The sequence below is a fragment of the Macaca nemestrina genome, chromosome 3 (assembly GCF_043159975.1).
Source record: "Macaca nemestrina isolate mMacNem1 chromosome 3, mMacNem.hap1, whole genome shotgun sequence".
Taxonomy (NCBI): Eukaryota; Metazoa; Chordata; class Mammalia; order Primates; family Cercopithecidae; genus Macaca; species Macaca nemestrina.
Window position 1 is genome coordinate 177,608,844 of NC_092127.1, and position 19,051 is coordinate 177,627,894.

The 19,051-nt window shown below is 37.3% G+C and overlaps 1 long non-coding RNA gene across 1 annotated transcript in view; it reads left to right on the forward strand.

Annotated features, from left to right (window-relative positions):
- Positions 1 to 19,051, forward strand: part of LOC139362229 (uncharacterized) — a 25,068-nt gene continuing 6,017 nt past the window's right edge. Inside the window, exons 1-2 of the long non-coding RNA XR_011620657.1 lie at positions 1 to 149; positions 18,813 to 18,912. This is a non-coding gene — a long non-coding RNA (uncharacterized lncRNA). The remainder of the gene's footprint in view (positions 150 to 18,812; positions 18,913 to 19,051) is intronic.

Below are 19,051 nucleotides of genomic sequence, written 5' to 3' on the forward strand. Positions count from 1 at the left end.
AAGAACTATGGAGGCACTGGACCCCTACCTGGATTTCTAAGGATGCCTCTGAGAACCTCGTCAGTGTCATACCCAAGACCTCATAATTGTAGAACCACCAGTGTGCAACACCAGCCTGAGAAAGCAGAAGGAACCCAGTTTCAACTTGTGTGAGTTACTGTGTGGACTGTGTTCAGAAAACCTGTGGGTATGGGGACTCCAAGGGCTTTGGGGTCCTGAGCCCTGCCTCAGTGTGTCTATAAGACAGGATATGGAGTTGAAACGTTATTCTGAAGCCTCAAGATTTAATATTGTTTGCTGTGTTGGGTTTTGGACTTGAGAACTGTTAACTCCTTTCTTCCTTCCTATAGCTCCTTTTCGGCATAGGAATGTCTATTCAATGCCTGTCCTACCATTGTGATTTGGAAGTGTATAACTTGTTTGATCTCACAGGTTCACGTCTCAACCAAGTCTCATCCATATTTGCTTTGAATGAGACTCTGAACTTTAGACTTTTGGGTTATGCTAGAATTAATTGAGACTTTGAGGTTACTGAAATAAAATAAATGTATGTTGTATGTGTGAAGAACATTTTGTGGACCGGGGTGGAAAGCTATGGTCTGAAACTGTCCCCTAAATTTTATGAGTTGAAACTTAATCAACAATTCAACAGTATTAAAAAGTGGGGCCTTAGGACATAATTAAGTGTCGTGAGGGTATAGACCTCATGGATGGGATTAGGGTCCTTATCCCTAATTTTTGAGGGGATAGGTTTGCTGCATTCTATACTTCTGCCATCTGGGGACACCTAAACTTTTTATAAGGGTCCTAATCCCATCCATGAGGTCTCTATGTTCATAACACTTAATTATGTTCTGAGGCCCCACTTTTTAATACTATTACATTGCTGATTAAGTTTCAACTTACAAATTTTGGGGGACAGTTTTAGACCATAGCTTTCCTTCAGAATAATCTGCCTCATCCTGGGGGCAGAAACCATGGCCCTCACCAGACACCAAACTGCTGGTGCCTTGATTTTGGACTTCTCAGCCTCAAGAATTGTGAAGAAATAAATGTATATTATTTATAAATTACCTAGTTACAGTTGTTATATGAACAGCAAGAATAGACTAAGACACTATTTTGTCAATTACTTTGGCAGTGCTATAAAATGAATCCATATCCTGCCAAACTCTGATTTCAGTTTCCTCAACTCCTCACATCCAACTGCTAAGTCAGTATAGGAGTTCCCCCTTGTATTAGCTTGTTTTCATGCCACTGATAAAGGCCTACCTGAGACTGGGCAATTTACGACAGAAAGAGGTTTAATGATTTACAGTTCCACATGGCTAGGGAGGCCTCACAATCATCATGGAAGGCAAGTTGGAGCAAGTCACATCTTATGTGGATGGCAGCAGGCAAAGAGAGAGCTTGTGCAGGGAAACTCTTCTTTATAAAACCATCAGATCTCACGAGACTTATTCACTATCACAAGAACAGCATGGGAAAGAGCTGCCCCCATGATTTAATTACCTCCCACTGGGTCCCTCCCACTACACATGGGAATTCAAAATGAGATTTGGGTGGGGACACAGCCAAACAATATCACCTCTTAGCCATGGGATATATGTTTCAAGACCCCCATTGGATGCCTGATAATGTAGATGGTACCAAAACCTGTATATACTATGTTTTTTCCTATACATACATACTTATGATAAAGTTTAATTTATCACTTAGGCATAGTAAGAGATTAACAAGAATAACTAATAATAAAATACAGAAATTATAACAATGTACCACAACAAATATGTGTGTATGTGGTATCTTTCTCTCTCAGTATCTTATTGTACTGTACTTAACCTATTTTCACACCACAGTTGACCACAGGTAACTAAAACCTCTGAAAGTGAAACCATGGGTGGATAAAGGCAAGCCACTGTACCATAGCAGCATCCTATTTGTGCCATAAAAAGACACCTCAAGTCTCAGTACTTAACACCAAAACTGTTTGCTTCTTGCTCATGTAGGGTGGCTTCATATCATAACTCTCTGGTACGTTGTCCTTCATGTAGCAACTTAGTGATATAAACTGCTTCTTTTTGGTGCCTCCACTTTTCAATACAAGACCCCCATGAATGCACAGAGAAAACATCCAAAGTTTTTTCTCTGGAAATTAAATGCTCATCCTGGAAGTGATACAACTTACTCAGGTCTACACCCCATTGGCCAGTGCCCATTGGCCAGAAATAGGCCCCAGCCAGTAGTAAGGATGCTAAATGTAGGGAACCCCATGAATTATTTGGAAGACGTATGTCACATCAGTATACTCCTTCACCCAGTGATTTCAATTCTGAGACTAGATCCCAGGAAAATAAGAGAGTTTTAATCAAAGATACATAAATATGGATACATTGCATGGTTACTTATAATAATAATATAAAAAAATTAAAACTCACAAAGCTGCAAACAATGTAACTATTAAGCAACCACAAAATAAAAAAATAAACTATATTATGAGTAAGTCTTCACAGAGCACTGTGTATCCAATAAAATTACATTTACAAAAACAACTGAAAAGTGTTTGCTACATGTATGTTATATAACACTGTTGGTGATTAGTAACATTAATAAATAAGGCAAAGTAATCAATGAGTGCTCACTGTGTTCCAGGCAGTGTTCTAAGAACTTTACATTATTGGCTCATTTAAGCATTTAAAAACAAAAATCTCATTTTATGCAGGAGGGAACTGAGAAAGGGAGAGCCCACAAAGCAAAAAACTGCTAAGAATAGAAATGAATAAAGATATAACGAAGGTGAGGAGGAAAAGAACAGCCACCTATATGCACGTAGGGGACTAGGATATAGAGTCACTAAAATTGAAGGGAAGTATCAGTTACAGAGATTCTGGAGTTATGTACATGAATTTCATAGGTAATTTCCTTTACCAATAGTTGCCTTCAGGTTTGCCTTTTCTCTCTCATATTTTTTTTCTCTTCATAAAAACTGGAGAAGTTATTTTATTTCAAATTAATGGATTAATTCTTTGAAAATAAAAACTATTAATATTTGTATTACGTTATTAGGCATAAACAAATGTCTGAGACAAAGAAGAATTTAAAAATTCATATTTTATCAACATATTTGTGCATTATTAACCAAACACAACTGCAGTGTCTGTCATTACCAGCAAAATATAGTACATTCCCTGTGGGCAAAAATAATAGGGGTATTCAAAAATACTTTTATTGAGGAATATGTAGGTCTAATCATGGTTATTAGCATTACTATTATTCAAATGGAGAGAGACCCTTCAAAGGGGTGTGTGTGTGTGTGTGTGTGTGTGTGTGTGTGTGTGTATTTTGAGACAGGACCTTGCTGTTTCTCCCAAAATGGAGTGCAGTGGCTCAATCTCAGCTCACTGCAGCTTCAACCACACAATCTCAAGAAGATCCTCCCACATAAGCCCTTCAAGTAGCTGGGACTATAGGCGTGCGCCACCACACCTGGCAAATTTTTGTATTTTTATAGAAACAGAGTTTTGTCATGTTGCCCGGGCTGGTATCAGACTCCTTAGCTTAAGTGATCTGCCTGCCTCAGCCTCCCAAAGAGCTGGGATTACAAGTGTGATCCACCGTGTCCAGCCCAAAGGTGTTTTTAACACAAATGTATCTGACGAAAGATCGGATTTTTATAGACACGTTACATAGTCATGCACTGTAGCACGAAGCATTAGTCAATAATGAGTTGCCTATACGACAGTACTCCCATAGATTATAATGAAGTTGAAAAATTCCTATCACCTAGTGACATCACAGTCATTGTAACTCCCTAAGGCAACACGTTGCTGATGTGTTTGTGGTGATGCTGGTGTAAACAAACCTGCTGCTCCGCCAGTCATTTAAAAAGTAAAAAAAAAAAAAAAAAAAAAAATTTTAAACCATAGGGAAAGCTTATAGAGGAGGAATTAAACAAAATATTTTTGGACAGCTGTACAATGTGTGTTTTAAGCTAAAGGTTATTACAAAATAGTCAAAAAGTTAAAAAAATTAAAAGCATATAAAGAAAAATATTCCAGTATGTTAAAGTTAATTTATTATTGGAGAAATATTATTGTTTTTATAAATTTAGTGTAGCCTAAGTTTAAGTGTTTATATAATCTGAAGTAGTGTACAGTAATATGGGCCTTCACACTCACTCACCACTCACTCACTGACTCACCCAGACCAACTCCAGTCCTGCAAGGTCCATTCATGGTAAGTGCCCTAAAAGGTGTACAAGTTTAGACAATCTTTTATACCTTATTTTTACTGTAACTTTTCTATGTTTAGATCTGTTTAGATACAGAATTATATAATATTGTTTTACAACTGCCTATAGTATTCAGTATAGTAACAAGCTGTACAGATTTGTAGCCTAGAAGCAATAGACTATAACATATAACTTAAGTGTGTAGCAGACTATACCATCTAGGTTTGTGTAATAAGCACACTCTATGATGTTTGCAGGAAGAGGAAATCTAACAACGCATTTCTCACAAGATATCCACATCACTAAAAATACATGACTGCATAATGAATCACCTGGGCCCTGGGCTTATGTGGATGTTTTAGAAAGTTAGAGACTATTATACCTTTTTTTTTTATTATTATACTTTAAGTTCTGGGATACATGTGCAGAACGTGCAGGTTTGTTACATAGCTATACAAGTGCCATGGTGGTTTGCTACACCCATCAACCCATCATCGACATCAGGTATTTCTCCTAATGCTGTCCCTTCCCTAGCTCTCCACAGTGAGTGATGTTCCCCTCCCTGTGTCCATGTGTTCTCATTGTTCAACTCCCACTTACGAGTGAGAACATGCAGTGTTTGGTTTTCTGTTCCTGTGTTAGTTTGCTGAGAATGATGTTTTCCAGCTTCATTCATGTCCCTGCAAAGGACATGAACTCATCCTTTTTTATGGCTGCATAGTATTCCATGGTGTATATGTGCCACATTTTCTTTACCCAGTCTATCATTGATGTGCATTTGGGTTGGTTCCAAGTCTTTGCTATTGTGAATAGTGTTGCAATAAATATAAAGACACATGCACACATATGTTTATTGGAGACTATTCTTAGAGGGTATAATAGTAAAGGAATATTTTGGTTGCAAATTTTAAAACTCTTGAAATTGTTAAAAAAAGAAAAAAAAAAAGGAGATTTGCAGATCTCATTTAATTCAAAGGAAATGCAGAGGAAATAGACCCCAGGGCAGGTTTGTTTCAGTTGCATGACGAAGTTAACAAGGACCAATTCCCTCACATCATTTTCCGCTTTCAGATGCCAAAGTATTTGTAAGGCTGGCATCCCCTTCTGAACCTTGGTAGAAGTGTCATGTTCTCATCCTACTTCCTTCCTCATCTTCCCTGGAGAATAGAAAAAGGGTCACTTCTTAAAATATTTTTCATAAAACTGAAGAAATCTCTTCTCCAAAGGACCTAAGGAAATGTTTTCTCCCATCTGTTGGTTGCCCTGAATTACATCACTTCCATGCGCCTGAATAAGTCTTTATGCTGATTGGCCCATCCCTAAGACATTAACATGGTATGAGAGTCAGGATGACTGTGATTGGCTTAGATTCTGCAGGTCCTGCCTCTGGAACTGAGGTTAATTCTCCAAGATGCCTGAATGCAGCACAAGGTGAGCAAAGTGGAGCCCATGTGGTAGCGTCAGTCACAGTGTCAGCTGGAAACCGGCTCTAGTCAAAGTCCTAAGCCCAAACGTTTAACAATAATTGACCATCCTTTAATACCTGAAATCCATTTATAATTGATAACCTGTTAAAATGCAATGCTTTGTTTGCCTTCAGGCAGCTATATGAACTTAACGAATTTGTTTAACATCTCAAACGCCTACCCTAGACTTCCCCTGGAAATCCATTTCAGAGATAGGGATTCCATAGTACTCTGGCAGTAGCTCTAAAATGATGCCCTAATATAACAATAAGAGCCAGAGGACAGTATTTCCACAGCAGGAGAGATTTAAAGAAGTCTAGGCGGGAAACAAAATCCCTGATCTAATAGTTTTGGTGCCCCAAGAAAAAATAATAAACCCAGAGCAAAAACTGAAGGGGTAGAGGAAAAAAAAAAAAAAAAAAAAACAGATGGAGGATGCCAAATACATCATTTGCCAACTTTTTATTTTCCCCCTAAAGTTGGCTCAGGTCCATGTTTACAGAAAATGAACAGTAATTGATGATAACCATGGTTCCCTCATGTGACATGGTCGCTGGGTAGGATTATACTGTTTGAGTATTTAATCAAATAATGGCCACGATCATATTCATAACACTCCTTCAAGATGAATTTATTTCCCCTGTAGCCTCCAAATGATGAGACAGAGAAAGGCAGGGGGTGGGGAAAGGCAGAAGTGATTCCTAAAGTACTCTTCTGCAAAGGAAATGAGTAAATAAATCCATATGCCTCCAGATTGGTGTGGATTTTTTGAGTCAAATTGCATAAAAGTCCACAAAATTGGGTGGGATACCTCTAAATTCTGTTTGTCTCTACTCTCAGGATGGGTGCTTGGATCATGAATATACCCTGGAGTATTTCTGGCTGTTCTGACTTTCGAAGCACCTTGCTTTGAGGAAATGGGACAGGGAAAGGTTTCCTAGTGGATGCTAACCCTCTAAAAAATGGGCACTGAGACAGTTAAAAGCCAGTTTCAGAAACCTCAAAGAATTTTTCAGTTATGATAAATGCAAGGGAGTTGGATTTATATGTGCAGAAATGAACATTTTGGCAGCATCACAGAAATTCCTATCACTCTACACAAATATTCCTCCATGCATCTGTGTGTCTAGTGAGTATTCAGAATCATCAAAATGATTGCAAGAGGCCTGTAAGCAATGTGCTCAATGTTTTGTTCAGGAGGCAGTCCACTCATTACTTTTGAAATTCTTACTCAAAAACTGGTTTTAATCCTCCAAAAAAAAAATGACAGTAATTGCATAAATGACTCAAAATTGGAAAATAAACAGAAATACCTTAGATTAGGTGTATAAGTCAGGATAGGTTAAGTTGTTCTGCCATATCAAAAGTGAAAAAAAAAAATCCAAACCAAAAAAGCACCTAATCTCAATGCCTTAAAACAACCTAAGTTTATTTCTCATTCATTCTGTCTGAGCACTGCAGGCCAGCTGGGTAGCTGCAGTTTAGATCACCTTCACTCAGGACCTCGGCATGCAGGAGTCGTCACCTTTATGCTGCACAGTCACCAAAGCAGACAAAAGTAAACATGGCAAACTACCGCCTGACTTTGGAAACATTAGCTTAGAAATGACAAACGTCACTTCCTCTCACATTCTATTGCCAATACGAGACACATGTCTGTTTTTGACTTCAAGTAAGGCAGAAAAATACATCACTCTCAGATTTCCATAAGGAGAACTGGACCTTTTTATGGAAGAGCACTAACAACCACCCTTTTAAGCAAAACAGATCTTGCTTACTGAAAATATAAAAACATTCTGGTTTCTGGAAAAGAGTCTTTTAGGATGCTACTGGAAACCTTTACTTTTTATACCATGGTATCCAATTTAATTACAGTCATGCATTGTTGCTTAAGCACAGACATAAGTTCTGATAAACGTGCAGTTAGGCGATTTCATTGTCGTGCAAACACCATAGTGCACTTACATAAACCTAGACGATATAGCCTACTACATATCTAGGCTATATGGTAAGGGCTATTGCTCCTAGGCCAGAAACCTAAACAGTATGTGACTGTACTGAATATTGTAGGCACGAGTAACACAGTGGGATGTATTGTATATCTAAACAGATCTAAGTATAGAAAAGGGATAGTAAAAATATAATATAAAAGATTTTAAAAAAACCTTTTGTTCAGGGACATATGCCAAAGAACCCTTGGAAAATTCTGCCCTAGCAACGAGATTCTGGGCTCTAGGCAATGTAACAAATATTTCTTCAATTGTGGGAAAAAGAATGATGAGTGGGCTAACATGGTCTATTTCTAGGAGGTAATTAAAATAACTAGTAACAAAGGGACAAAATATAGGGCAGGAAAAAAATCCACCCCCCCCCTACATTCGTGTGCTTTCCTAGTCTTTTCCAGTCAATTTGCTATTAAAGAGACTTGTTCTCACCAATTATCTGAGTGAACAAGAAAGATATCTAGGAAAAAGGTTCTAGGCAGAGGAAACAGCAGTGGTCTCAAACAGAGAGTCACCCTGGCAGGTTCAAGGAGCAGAGTGTGCAAAGAAGAGAAAGTAGGAGTTGACAGAGGGTAACCAAGGATACGCCATGGAGGGGCACATAAGGCTTCTGTAAGAATTTTGTCTTTTGCTCTGACCTGGAGAAGTACTGTAGAAGGATTTTTTTTTTTAATTATTATACTTTAAGTTCTAGGGTACATGTGCACAACGTGCAAGTTTGTTACATATGTATACATGTGTGATGTTGGTGTGCTGCACCCATTAGCTCGTCATTTACATTAGGTATATCTCCTAATGCTATCCCTTCCCCCCCGCCACAATAGGCCCTGGTGTGTGATGTTCCCCTTCCTGTGTCCAAGTGATCTCATTGTTCAATTCCCACCTATGAGTGAGAACATGCAGTGTTTGGTTTTCTGTTCTTGCGATAGTTTGCTGAGAATGATGGTTTCCAGCTACATCCATGTCCCCACAAAGGACACGAACTCATCCTTTTTTAATGGCTGCATAGTATTGCATGGTGTATATGTGCCACATTTTCTTAATCCAGTCTGTCACTGATGGACATATGTTTATTGTAGAGTGATGTTAAAGGGACCGCTTTGGCAGCTGTGTTGAGAATAACCTGTAGGAAGGCAGATGAGGAAGCTTTTGCGTGGCTCAAATGTGCAGTGCAGTGGCTTGACCCCAGGTGGTAGAGAAGTGGTCAGATTCTGGATGTATTTGGAAGGTAAACCCAACACAGCTTTCTTCCAAACTGGGTGTGGGGCATGAGGAAAAGAAAAGAAACAAGTAAGGTTCCAAGTGTTCACCCCAAATGCTGGTAAGAATGGACTTGTCGCAAATTGAAATGAAGAAGTTTGCAGAAGGAGCAGATTTGGGCAGAGAGAGTTGTCTTCTCTCTTCAAGTTTCATTTGTTTATTTATTCATAAATAAACAGGATCTGGCCAAGAGGAGGGTGAGGACTGAAAAACTACTTACCAGATACTGAGCTTATTACCTGGGTAAATAATCTGTATGTCAAATCCCTGCAAGACACAATTTATCTATACAACAAACCTGCACATGTACCCTTGAACCTAAAATAAAAGCTTAAAAAAATCAATAAATAGAAATAAAATACTTGTGTTTGCTACTTTGTGAAACTTGGAAATTGAAAATTCCTGCCTCTGTCAAACATAGCATTTCCAAATTTCTGATATATATTAATCTTTGAATTTGGAAACAACGAATAAGAATTGGCCAGTGCAGTGGCTCATGCCTGTAATCGCAGCACTTTTGGGCACTGAGTTAAGTGGATCACTTGAGGACAGGAGTTTGAGACCAGCTGGGCCAACATGATGAAACCCGGTCTCTCCTTAAAAAAAAAACAATAATAATAACCAGGAGTGGTGGCACACACCTGTAGTCCCAGCTACTCAGGAGGATGAGGCAAAATAATTGCTTAAAGCCAGGAGGGGGAGGTTGCAGTGAGCGGAGATGGTGCCACTGCACTCCAGCCTGTTCCTGTATTAGTCTGTTTTCACACTGCTATGAAGAAATACCCGAGACTAGGTAATTTATAAAGGAATTTGGTTTAGTTGACTCACAGTTCTGCATGGTTGGGGAGGCTTCAGAAACTTACAATCATGGTGGAAGGGAAAGGAGGCACCTTCTTCACAAGTTGTCAGGAGAGAGAAGAGTGCAGGAGGAACTGCCAAACACTTATAAAACCATCCGATCTCGTGAGAACTCACTCACTGTCATGAAAACAGCATGGAAGAAATTGCCCCCATGATCCAATCACCTCCCTTCCTCACATGTGGGAATTACAATTCAGGATGAGATTTGGGTGGGGAAACAGAGAAAAACCATATCAGAGAATCTGTCTCAAAAAAAAAAAAAAAAAAGAAATTAGAATTCCTGGGAATTTGTAGAAATTCTCAAAATCAGGTTCTTTTACATTTTTTCAAAGCACTTTATGCATTTTCAGTAATAATAAGTGACCATAAAAATAAACAGTGACTCTTTTCTCAGCAGTAGATTTACATTGTTTCATAATCTTTTTTTGCAAAATAAAATGGATGTGACAGTAAATGTATGGTTTATTATTACTAGTATTAATATATTGCAACAACATTTATATTTCAATAATATGTACAAATGTTCTCAGCTTGAAATATATATTTCATAATAGAAAAACCAAAGGAAGGAGAATGAACCCCAAAATAAATATCACATAAAATAATTTAAAGCTAAAGGACAACATAAATTACTTAACATTAATAAATTATCATTCTAAAATGAAATTTTAAAACACTCAAGACATTAAATACCCTATTCAATAGACATATTCATTGTTTTGTGACAAATATCTCAGATGTAGAAAAATTTATTTCCTTTTGAATTGAAATTGGTCATATTTTAAAAAGCTTATTCCTGAGTTTCTCCAGGTTGGCTGTAAGGATATGTAGTGCTTTAGAACACATTTAATTCCTTATTAAAAAAAAAAAAAAAAACTTTGGTCCACTTGCCCCAATTTTCATTTGCTCTTGCACTTATTATTGCTTTGCAATATTAAAACAGATTCCAAATCAGTTTCTGATTTCATGTCAGAGTCTTCTACAACAACATTCAGGTTTTCTTTCCTTGCGTTAATTCTGATGAAGTGTTTACCAGGAACTGTAACCTATAGATAATATTCAAACACTGAAAAAATGCCAGTGAACCTTAATAAGCACTATGTGAATAATGTAACATTCAGATTTTCTATCAAGGTTAAGAGTACCACAGAAAGTCATGCTTTGAAATTGGCAATTAATAATGTTTTTTGCTTTCCAAACTAGTCATTTCTTAGAACAACACTCATAGGGTGGATATAAAGTATACAATACATACAAGCTTATTTCTGTTTGTTAGAATGGCTCACCATTAGCAATGGACAGGGCCATGTACACAAACTGATAACAAGGGAACAGCGACACGTCATACTGATCAATTTATCATGACACCTTCTCTTCTAAATGCTCTGTCCTGTCTCTCAGAAATGTTGACCTCAACCTTTGACTCTTGTGTGTTCATGTTCCCTGCCCTGGATTTCAAGTCAATGTTTTCTGTAAGATTAGTAACATTTCAATGGTGCTTGTTATGCTTCAATTCTCGCAGGGGATTTATAACACTTTTCTCAGATTTGTTGAAAGATTTTTCATGAGATTCAGGATGTAGAAAATCATAAATTTCCCAGTAAATATGAAGAAGAAAGTCCGCCATGGAAACACTATCCAAATGAGATAAGAGAAGTTGTAACTGGATTTCCAACTGTCAGTTTTATCATGTATAAAAGAAGGTAGTTACCTAAATCAATGAGAGAAATAGTAAGGATGGACACATGAAATATATGAAATATGACATTAGATCTATGGTTTTCAAAGTAGGATCCCATATCAGCAACTTCAGCATCACCTTGGAACTTGGTAAAAATGCAAATTTCTGGGCATCTACTCAGACCTATGGAAGCAGAAAACTGAGTATGGAGCTTAGCAATCTGTTTCAACAAGTCCTACAGGTGATTCTGATGCACGTTGAAGTTTGAAGGTAACTTTATTCGGTTTTTCTTTCTTGTGAGTGCCACTCCACAGAGGACTTGTCTTCTCTGTTCAAATTTCGTTTTTTTATTTATTCATTATTCTTAAAGTAATATAAGGAAATACTCCCTCCCCTAGAGCAGAGGCTTGAGAAACCAGAGTGGATAATACCTGATAATTGCTGCACGTGATTTTCTGAGATACACTAAAATCTTTTAGGCTGTTTTCACTACTTAGTAGTCTCAATCTTTCACTAGGTGCATGACAATAGTAAAAATAAATACAATTATTTTTGGATTTATCTGCAATATTTGGTGAAGCATTTCTCTAAAACAAGACCCATATACCATAATTGTTTCTAAAATATCCCTTTACCAATCATTGTGTTTTTACTCATACTATTAAGTTTTTTAGTAGTTAAATTGAAATACAACAAATACTTACTGCATGCTTAAGCACTGCATAAAGAATTGTAGTGTCTCCAGATATGAACAAGCCATAATTGCTTCCCTCAAACAATGTGTGGGATGGCGTAGTAAAAGAGAAACACCAATTACCAACTAAAATACAAAAGAGAAGGAGATGAAATTGATGATAGGAGAATACATAGCATAAAAGAAATTGTATACACACATATCTGCTAATGCATATATATGTATTTACATCTATAACCTTACATACACGCATGTGTGTATGTATCTGTTTATCATCTATCTACTTAAGGACATACATTTTTAGTTGTTTGGAAAGTTTCACTAATCAGCATGTGTCATTCCCTGATCTGTTACAGTATATTTTATCTCCTGGGGTAACCGTGTAAGGGTACCATTTAGTGAAGAGGTCAGATGAATGATTCTTAGACTGATGCTTACAAGGAAATGGTTAGAGTACAGGGTAGCTTAACCCTTAATTTTACCCATTTCAGTGGTTGCCACAGATGCCCACAAGAGACACTGATGCTTCTCTTGAGAACAACTGACAACTATATAGCTCAGTTGGCATTAATCACTGGGAATAGTTGTGGTGAAAGTTGAGGATTAAAGTTACATGGCAGATATAGTTCTGATATTGGGTTGTCTATATCAGTACATGTTACAAAAACCACTGTCCCTGAGGATGGCAGCAACTTGATAGGGAAGGTAAAACTCAAGAAAATAAAGGAGAAAAATACCCATTTCCCCCAAACTGAATGCACTTTCTTTCCTTAAGTTCACTTCATCACAATGTATGCAGCATATTCCTTTAAAATTTCAAAGAGCTTCTTTGGGTACCTTTGGGAAGAACAGCTCAAGGAAATTTGTCCTTCACATAAATCCATCCCAATATTTGCTGATTTCAACTCCCTCAAATCAATTTGTTAGTCAATAAGCTTGCTGCATTTATTATTGCTTTTGCTGTCATTCCTCCAGCCCAGAAAAACTACTTGTCTCAAGACTGTGCATGGTGGCTCATGCCTGTAATCCCAGTACTTTGGGAAGCTGAGGTGGGCAGATCAAGAGGTCAAGAGAGCGAGACTATCCTGGCCAACATGGTGAAATGCCATTTCTACTAAAAATACAAAACTTTGCTGGGCATGGTGGCGCGCACCTGTAGTCCTAACTACTTGGGAAACTGAGAATGTCTTGAACCTGGGAGGCGGAGGTTGCAGTGAGCCCAAGATCGTGCCACTGCACTCAAGCCTGGCAACAGAGTCAGACTCTCCGTCAAAACAAACAAACAAACAAAAATCCCACCTATTGTTATATGTGCAAACCCTGGATTCAAGACAAAACTAGTACCACCAACAACCAACCAACCGAAAATGTGGAGCAAGGTGGTTGAAAGAAGGCTATCTAATCTATCTAAGTTTGGGATGTTGTTTCTTTGAAATAAATAAAAATACATACACATACATATATACATTTGTATCAATATCAATTGACATATAATTGATAGTTTGGTATATAAAATATGTGCCTCTCTTGCCACTCCTGACATGGACTCCCTGGTGGACTTCTGGTCATCTACTGGGATAATTTAGTCCCTTCTCAGTGCAGCCTTCTCTGTAAACCAAATCCCTTGGTACTACCTTTGCATATCTTTCTGAAAGGATTTACCAAGTAAGGAAACATTTGTTCTTGTAGATCAGGAGCACTTTGAAGCAGAGACTAGTCTTGGTTATCATTTGACTCCCCTAGATTAGGAACTGGCATACCGTGGTCTGCTGCCATTTTGTCTACCCTATAAGCAAAAAATAGTTTTAAAAGTTTGAAATGGTTGAAAAACAATAAAACAAAAGAAGAAGAATAATCTGTGACATGGGAAAATTGTATAAAGTTCACAATTTGGTGTCCATTAGTAATCTTTTATTGGTACACAGCCAGGCTTTTTTGTTTATATATCATCTATGGACAGTTTTACAGTTGCAGCCAAGACTGTATGACCTGTATATTACAAAGCAATCGCTCTCAACCAGGACTAGATTTGCTCCTAGGTCTTAAGGAACATTTGACAAAATCTGGAGAGATTTCTGGTTGCTGCAACTATAAGAGGTGAATAGTACTGGACTCTTATGGGAAGAGATTTGGATACTGTTAAGATTCCTAGAGAGATCAACACAGCTCTCCCCAATAAATAACTATCTCACACAAAATGTCAGTAGTGCTGAGGTTGATAACTCTGGGCCTTCAATGCTTACTATATAAACCTTTACAGAAAATGTCGGCTACAGCCTGCCTTAGATCCTAACAGAAACTAAGGGGACCAAATTAGAAGATATGCGTGCTTGGTTTTAGATACATACATTAAAAAAATATGAGTAATTAAAAACTCAGACAATTGTCCTGACTTTATTTATAGGTTAAATGTGTGTAAATATTTACTAGTTTAGGGGACTCACCTGATCTAAGCCAAACATTCCAATCTGTACTCAATAACTTAAAAACTAACACACACATACACACACAAAGAAACCTTAAAAAGTAATGTACTTAAAATTGTGAAAACAGAAACACAAACATGTAAACATAAAATCAATTGTTTATTTTGTGACATGTGTGCCAAACAAATGGGCAATTCCATTTTTCTATTTTCAACTTGGTGATTGTGATTTAACACAGAGGATAAATGAGGCACCTCCAATATCCGGGGAATTCCATGTCTCGTACTTCAACAGTTATTTTAGAGTGCACCAGCCTATTCCTTAAACACTAACATTATATAAAAATAACACAAAAGAGACTTTCAATAGAAATGAGTCTTCAGTGGTTAAAAGACAGAGTAATAGGAACCATGATTGGGGATTTCCTTTCTGATTTATAAGAATCTCATATCAAGTCACCTGTTAAAAATATATACCTGTAATGTATGGTTAAACTTATCGTCAACTGCACTCTGTTTTTACTTGACCTTATAACCCTGCTTTTTGATTTTAAACAAAAGCTCAGGAAATATTTCCTTCCATGTTAGAAGATAGGAATGAGAGAAGGTGTTCTTTCCCCTCGTCCATTAGATCATGCTAATCTCATATTTTTCCTATTTAGAAACCTGACTTTGAGTTAATATATACCATTCTAACATGTCAAAGATGTTAATTTTTAATTTAAAACACTTGTCTTAATAAGAACGGTTGAGATCATGTTAGCTTTATTGTGATAGCTGAACAGTACCTTACCAAGTGCCTAATGAAAAGAAACAGTGATTTTGCAGCTTTGTCTCATTTGAAGAAACAATAATAAGAAGTGGCCGTGGAAAAATTGATAGCAGATTCCACATTTTGTGTAGTGTTCTGGTTTCAACATAGTGCAGAGTCAAAGAGAATAAAAGAGACTACAGTGCATGCAACTGTTTCTAAGTCATTGAGAATGAAGATTAAGTTGCTGGTTCTGGAATCAGAAAAACCTTGGTTTGAATATCACCTTTGATCCTTTTAAGCTGTGTGATCTTATGAAGTTATTCAACTGCTCTGTTTTCTTATTAGTAAAATGAACATAATAATAGTATACACTTTATGGTTTTGGAGATGGCTAAATGGCATACATACTTAGAATGTTCAAGGTATGGTAACTCATTATAACACAGATGTCATATGGGGTACCCCTGCCCTCCAGAGAGCTCATTAAACTTGTCTGAAACTCCAATCCATGACTTGTGATGTTCCAAAATCTTTCCCATGATTTCAGCCAAGTCTGTGGGTTGTGTTTCAAGCTTCCCTGTACCCTCAAGCTCTTGCATTCCAATGGGACATATCAGTTTTCCTTGGCAATACTGTACCTTGATGTTAAACTCTTGTGTGTTCATATCTAAGACTTTGCTCATATGATGTACTTAGTTTAAAAAATCATTCTGTAAACTTTGGGGTTAATATGGGAGCATTTACATATTAAAACCTCCTGCCACTGGGAATTATTTTCTCTTCTCCGTCTGCTTGTTTTTTTTTATTCTTCTTTATTCCTTTCCTTCCTATTTTGCTCAAATTCTTCCACCTTTTTCCTGTCCTTTACTTTCTTGTCTCCTCCTCCTATTCCTCTTCCTCCTTCTCCTTTTCTTCTTGCCTCTGTCCGTTTTCTCATTCCTCCTTTTGCTGATTCTTCTGCACTTCACATCCATACCCAAACCCCGTTTCAAATTCCTCTGCCTTCATTATGAGAGTAGTTTCCCTTTTCATGGAGACTTTTCACACTAGCCCTTGAGGGGAAGGAACCATTATTTGCTCAGTTTGTAACATATGCATTTTTTCCTACTAATCTGGCTTTCTCCCCAATAGAAATCCAGATATGGCTTTTTAGAAAACAAAAATATTGCTATCTTATTACATAATTTCTTCATTCTCTGTGCTTCTACATCTGATGACTTCTACTCTCTTCACTGTGAATGCTGACGGAGCATTCATCTCCAAAGTTTCTATTTAGTAGATCTTCTCTTTTATCTTTGAAGGCCCTTAATGCTCTGCACTTTTCTTATGAATTTTAGTTCCCGCTGCCTTGTGTTGTGGCAATGTGTGACTATTACATATTCTATCCTTGTTTAAGGGCTGGAAGTAGACCTGGAACCACCCCTTAAACATAAAGATGGCCAAAAACCATAATCCATAGAAAAGAAGGGCATGGACTTTGGCTGTGACTGTCCTAGGGTCTGCTTTATGGTCTCGATTGTGTGTATCAGTCAAGAGTTCAGACAAGGGAGTAAAGCCACAGTGAGCACTTGGGAGTGAGGAATTACTATAGGAATTAGAACTCAAGCCAATGTGGGAAACATTAGGGAAGTAAAGGTCTAGAAGAGGAGGTCAAAAGGTCAGAGAAAGTAACACTGACCACTCTTCCTGAACCACTGATATAGTTGAGCAAGCCAGCGTTTTCAGGGAATTATAAAAAGCCAAGCAATTCAAGGTATCTATTTGGGACCAAAGAAAAGGGATTAGTGACAGGTTCATTTTGCAATTATGAATTTTAAAACATTTTTGTGCTATTTCAAGGACACACTAGTTCTTTCTTAAAGGCAGCAGCATATCTAAAGGGTGGAAAAATATTGATACTTCAATATTTCACTTGCTGCCAGGAAAAAAAAATTCTCAATCTTTTGTAAATGGGAGGAGGACCTTTGCATACATTTTTACTCTTTAAATAACGACAACGACACTTATCCTGTCATAATAACAATTATGTATTTCTTCGAGGTTTTAATTTTTTTGTAATTTTACATAAAACTGTTATTTTCTATTTTTACACAGATAAAAAATATTTGTGCGTAAAATGTAAAAATAGTAAAATGAGAAAAATAAAACTATTGTACAATAAAAAAAAGGGATTAGTGGAGAGGTTTATGGAGAGCTGTGGTATTTGTGTAGTTTCTCCCTCTGTGGTGTGAAACCAGCTCCCTGGTGGTGGACCTGGGTGCTGTTGATCAGCAGGTCTGCCATCTGGAAGACGAGATATACCTAGAGCACAGGAGAGCAAAAACAAGCTGCTTCTGTCTATCGTGGTGTCTAATTGCAACCATCTTCTAAGGGAAACTACTATTGTTTTACTTTCACCTTCCAGATCTCATGCAAGTACCGTTTTGACCGATGCTAATCTGGAGCCATACAAGAAAAGAGATTATGGGGATCGCCATTTTCAGCTTTATCCATGCTGATACAGCACAAATCCAACATGGTTATGTTTCTTAACCTCTCTGAGCTTCAGTTTCCTCATCAGAGGGCTAGAGACCCTATTTGCCAAATTGTTATAGAAATGCGTATACACAGTCTAATATGTAGTAAGTCCTCAAGTAATGGCATGAGAGATTCCATATTATGAATAAGATACAGCTCTAAGGGCTGCTCCTAGAGGCAGCTTTGTTTTGAGAAACAAAGATGTGGAGGAGACACAATTAAACAGGAGAAGAAAAATGCAAGGTCAAAAATGACTTTTTAGGAGCCACAAGGGTTACTTGCAGATTATAGTGCTGGCACCTAAATTAAGGGCTATTAGAAAGAGATTATCTCCATATATTTCACTTAGATTTAACACATCATAATTGCTTCAATTACATACTCCATTATATACACTCCCGTTTTCAAACAAAAGAGGAATGCACTGTAGGATTTAAAACTGTTACTGTGTCACTCCAGAGTTCTGAACATGTCTTTAGTCAAGATGTGTTTTTCATGTTTACAGAGCTCAATGACTTTCAAGCCATTTGTGAAAGCAATTTTTGACTCAGTCTGGTGTCTTTTTGTACATTTTATCAAGTTGACAAGAAGTTATCATTGCAGATAAATTTAAAGCCTAAGTTAAGTGGGCACACATCATAAGTGAGAAGGATGGATGAGATTTGGGTGAGCTTTTGACAATTTGATTTGTAGACCAAAGTGAATTGAACTCTTAGTTCACATGGCCACCAAACATTCATTCTTTATCACAGTGTTTTTCAGAAGAGGACTCAGCCACAAATAAATCATCCACTTTTATTCATGTCTAGGAAGAAGTATTCAAGACTAGAAGTTTCTTTGACTTTCTTCTTTTACTGAAAAGATCTTTTCTCTTTCTACTTTGTTTCATGTTATCATTATCCCATCCAACTCCCTTACAGGATCTCCAGGACTATGGGTGATCTTCTGAAGTAAGACTTTCCCTAAGACCAGTTGGCTGATTAGATGTATAAAGAGTGGATATCTCCTATATTCTTCAATGTAAGTGAAGAAACTTGTTTACACAGGATTGTGATTCCAGGGGCTTCTGTGTAGTCTGTGTCTGAATTCATTGGGCCCCTTCAGAAAAATGTCCACCTTCTGCTTGCATTCTTCTGATCTGTGTCATTTCTATTCCATG